General features: G+C 36.0%; 1 protein-coding gene across 1 annotated transcript in view; it reads left to right on the top strand.

Annotated features, from left to right (window-relative positions):
* The window catches only part of PIK3C2G (phosphatidylinositol-4-phosphate 3-kinase, catalytic subunit type 2 gamma), a 517,177-nt gene that overhangs the window by 416,751 nt on the left and 95,230 nt on the right, over positions 1-5,196 (top strand). The window lies entirely within an intron of this gene.

Below are 5,196 nucleotides of genomic sequence, written 5' to 3'. Positions count from 1 at the left end.
ATAGACCAAGAGGTTCAATCAGAGCAAGGGAACACCTAATGCTTTAAAATTAGGAAAGGTGTAAGCCAGGGGTTATTCATTCGCCACATTTATTCAATCTGTATGCGGAACAAATAATCTGAGTAGCTGGATTGTATGAAGAAAAGCATGGCTTCAGGATTGGAGGAAGACTCCTTAATAACTACGATATGAAAATGATACAACCAGCCTTATAGGTTCAGTGCCACACTAGGACTTCTGAAAGGTTTGAGGACCAACAAAAAGGTGTTAGAGTCAACAAATTCTTTATTTAGCTAAAGGACATGAACAGAAAGGAGAAAGTTGATAATTATATACTGGAAGAATGGAAATCCATATAATGTAAACTATTCACTTAACAAAGAAAGAAATGGAATGAGTAACTGGGTAAGGTGCAGGACAAGGTCATGGTAGAAGAGTTCAAGAATGGAGTCTTGATAGGGAAAATATTTTGTGTAAATATTAAAATGAAAGTGAATTATAACAGGAGTCCTGTTGGGAAAAGAGACAATATAAATCGCTAATAAATGGAGGCCAGTCAACCAAAGATGAGTAGACAAATGCAACAACAATAAGAAGTAGATAAGGGGATAGTCAGTACATGTAATAATATTCAAAGAATGTTATATCTATAAAGCGAGAAAGAGTGGAGGTTAAAAAGGCAATGAGATGCAAAAAGGACTGTTACCCTGCTTCTAGGACCACGGTTTAAGGGGAATGGGAGAGAATACAACCACCATTGCAGATAATTAAAGAAGCAGCAGAATGGAGTGTTCAGAGAATACAATATATTGCATTTTGCAGATATTCTCTGTTATCTTCTCTTTCTTCATAATAATGCACTTATCTTTGTAAAAGTAAAACTGATCCTGTTGTTTTCTGCTAAAAGTATTATCAATAGGTCACACTAGTTTTATGCTTATGCAGAAAAATAGCATGCTGTAGTACCCATAGAAAACTCTACTCATGTCTCCTGCCTGACCCCATGCACACTAATCTCTTCAATAGTCAATTATTCATGTCAGCAACTGTGGGCTTATTGTCTGTTGTTTGTACCAATTTTAATCAGTCCTTTAGCCTGTCATTCAGTTTTCTCATTTCTAGAGTGAAATAATTAAATTCAAAAGTTTTTAACTGAGAAAACTGAAAAGAACATAAGCATCCTTCTAATATGATAATCTGCTGGCCATTGAAGGATATTTAGAATACATGGCCCTCCCTGTTAATTGACAATGTACCCTTCATTCATTTAGATAACTAAAAGAATACCCACAGGTTTTCCAAATACTCCATATGGGTAGGGTTGCTAGATAAAATACACATCATTCAGTTAAATTTGAATTTTATATAAACAGCTAATTATTTGATATATGTATGTCTGAAATATTGTATGAGTGTTCTCTGTTTTTATTTGCTCTATCTGGCAACCCTATATATGTGTCTTAGATAGGGTTTTCTAAAGAAGCAAATATATATGAAGGTAACTTTATTATCAAGGAAATGGCTTATAATTGTAGAGTCCCAAGTCCCTAGTGGAAGAGAAAGAAAGTCCCTCCTATGTGTCCATTATATTGGGAGCAGGCCACACTCCCAAGGAAGCATCCCTTCAATTGACTGGCTGCTAAAAATCACTCATCACAGAGTTAACTATGCCTGTATTAGGTTTCATCACCATGGGAATAAGCACATCCCAACTGCTAAACATTTGGAAATCCTGGTCTAGTCACAGAACTCTAACCATTACAATATGGTTGCTGCACTGTGTATGATTACATATCATAGTTCATGTAAAAATGGGTGCCCCTAGAGTTGTGCAATGTGTAGCCACACAATTAAATGTAGTCACACTAGTCAACCTATTTGAGAACACTTAGGCAAATTATCAGTGAGAGGAATATAGCACTAACATTTCCATAATTCTCCAAACTATCCAGTGGTATAATGTGTTAAAAAGTAATGTGGGATATATCCACATAATTAAAGCCAACTCTGGGAAAAAATTTAAATCAATTCTTCTCAGGTCTCCTTCACTTTTATTAATTCCTCCTTCTGTTGAAACTGGATCATTTTTCTATTCAAGAATGAAAGCAATCTTGGAACAATAAGGAATTAGTATTTAGTAAATCACCCGTACCTAGAGTATAAATTAGGACTTCAGGAAAATGACAGTGTAAACACTAGGGAATGATTAGGTAGTAGTGACATTTCAGACTAATTGGGAAGATATTCTGTCTACTATTGAAGTTTAATAACCATTGGACAGGGAGGTCAAAATGTTGCCAGAGAAAGATAATTGACTAATTGTCAAAAGGCTAAAGAAGGTCAAATTTTCTTCAACAAATTCTGCACTGTCAGGTTTGACTTTAAGCTTTCAAAATAACATGTTTTAAAACTTGACTTGGTCCAACCCTGAATAGTGATCTATTTCTTGGGGGTTATTGTTGTTAACTCTCATTAAATCAGCTCCCAACTCATGATAACTGTATTCATAATTAAATGAAACACTGCCAGGTCCTGGCCCATCTCCACCTTCAGTTACAGATTAGCCATGAGATGCGTAGTGTTTTCATTGTCTTTGTTTCAAAATTTGATTGCCAGGACTTTTTTTCTCACTTTGTCTTCATCTGGAATCTACACTGAAAACTCTTATAAATCATGGCAACACTAATTGATGAGTAATGGCAATGTATGCAGTGCACTGACTGAGAATCCCACCTAGGTGTCTTCAGGGTAAACACTTACTGAACAGCCTCATAAGAAATCAACATGTAGTGATAAAAATTTATAATCAACTAATTTACAATGATTTGGAGCACTGGTTATAAGGTATTATTTATGTGTGAACTTATGTGGGCAAGTCAAATATATTGCTGCTAGGGTTTTAGTTCAACATGCACAGGTTTATTCCAAACAAAAATGTGTTTAAACATGTCTCTGCTATCAGTGAATGGCTGAAGACATATTCTGTCAGCACATTTACCTTAGTCTCATTAGTGTACCTTCATAAATAAAATTCAATCCAATAGTGATGTCCAAGAGGATCTGCTGGGTCAGTTAAATTCAGCTCAGAGGTAAGCGCAGAAGGTTATGGTGACTGCTTTTTTGGCTTCCAAAGGGTTAATATTGATAGATTTTCTAGAAGGACAAAGGACAATCATAGAGGCTTATTAGGAAGAAGTTTAAAACAATATAAGAAAGTTCTGTTGGTGAAGAAAGGACCAGTAAAAACTGCCATATTAAAGTGGTTTTAATAATCCACAAAGACAGTGTTCTATAACCTACTTTGGTAAGTACCTTCTGGTATCTTAAAGCTCCTGAGCAGCCATCTGAGGTGTAACTATTGATCTCTCCATGTGCAGAAAAAAGAAGGGGGATGAGAATTGAAGATGCTTGGAATTGACTACATGGCTCTGGGACCAGAACAACTTGATGGTACCCAGCTACCATTATCCATTGCTCTGAAAGAGATCACATTAGAAGATTCCAGAGACAGTAGGAGAAAATGTGAAACAAAACTCAAATTATTGGGGGGAAAAAAAAGATGAGGCTTGCTGGTCAGAAAGACACTGGAAGAACTTGAGACTATGATCCTCTACCACTCTTCCTGTCTGGAAAGGAACTCATCCTCATAACCCAGTATTCAGCTAAACAGTAGCTAGGTATATAGTGGGGACAATAACACTAGTAAGATATGCTTAGCATGGAGTGATCAATCATTCAAAATCAGAAGGACAACATTTAGAAAAATTGTTATCAACAGCATGTGGATGTTTATTTTGCTCAGAAAGCTTTCTCTAAGAGTACATATTGTATCTAGAATAAAGAGATGTAAGAGTCATGCAAAATTATAAAATTCAAGAATGGAAATATTTATGATAAATTAAAAGAAGGAGAGACAGACTACTTCCGAATATTTACTCAATGAAAACCTTATGAATAACAGTGGAACACTGTTATTGAATATTGAAACATGATGAAGAACACCAGAATACTATCAGATATAGTGCCAGAAGATGAGTCCCTCAGGTTATAAGGCATTCAAAATACGATTGGGGAACAGTTGACTCCTCAAAGTTGACAGGGATGACCCAAATGGAATAAAGCCTTCAGGACCTTCATTTGCTGATGGGACACAATGCAAAATGAGGAGGAACAGCTATAAACATCCATTCATAATTAAAACATGGAATATATAAAGTATGAATCTAAGAAAATTAGAAATAGTCAAAAATGAAATGGAACATGTAAATATCAATATCCTAAGTATTAATGGACTGAAATGGACTGGCATTGTCCATTTTGAATATGACAATCACACGGTTTACTATGCTGGGAATGACAAATTGAGGAGAAGTGGCATGGCATTCATCATCAAAAAGAACATATCAAGATCTGACTTGAAGTACAACCATGTCTGTGATAGGATAATATCCATATGCCTATAAGGAAGACAAGGAGGTCTGGTAACGTAGTAGTTACGAGTCGGGCTCCAAGCCGCAAGGTCAGCAGTTTGAAACTACCAGCTTTTCTGAGGGAGAAAGATGAGGCTTTCTGCTCCCATAAAGATTTACAGCCTCAGAAACCCTATGCAGGGTCACTATGAGTGGATAGCGACTCTATGGCACATAACAACAACAACAACATAAGGAAGACAACTTAATGTAGCTATTATTCAAATTTACACATCAACCACTAAAGCCAGGGAAGATGAAATTGAAGAATTATACCAACTTCTTCAGTCTGAAATTGATCAAACATGCATCCAAGATGTATTGATAATTATGACAACTGGAATGCAAATGTTGTCCAACAAAGAAGGATCAGTAGTTGAAAATGGTCTTGGTGATGGAAATGATGCTGGAGATCGCATGATAAAATATTGCAAGACCAATGACTTCTTCATTGCAAATAACTTTTTAAAACAACATAAAAGACAACTATGCACATGGACTTCACCAAATGGAATGCACAGGAATCAAATTGACTGCATCTGTGAAAAGAGATGGTAGCAAAGTTCCATATCATCAACCAAAACAAGGACAGGGGCAGACTGTGGAACAGACATATGCAAAGTCAGGCTGAAGCTGAAGAAAATTTAAACAAGTCTATAGAAGCCAAAATATGACTTTGAATATATCCCAACTGAATTTAGAGATCAGCTGAAGAACAGATTTGATG

This window comes from Chrysochloris asiatica, unplaced genomic scaffold (assembly GCF_000296735.1).
Source record: "Chrysochloris asiatica unplaced genomic scaffold, ChrAsi1.0 scaffold00086, whole genome shotgun sequence".
Lineage (NCBI taxonomy): Eukaryota > Metazoa > Chordata > Mammalia > Afrosoricida > Chrysochloridae > Chrysochloris > Chrysochloris asiatica.
Note: the sequence above shows the minus strand (reverse complement) of the source record. Positions and strands in the feature narration are given on the sequence as shown.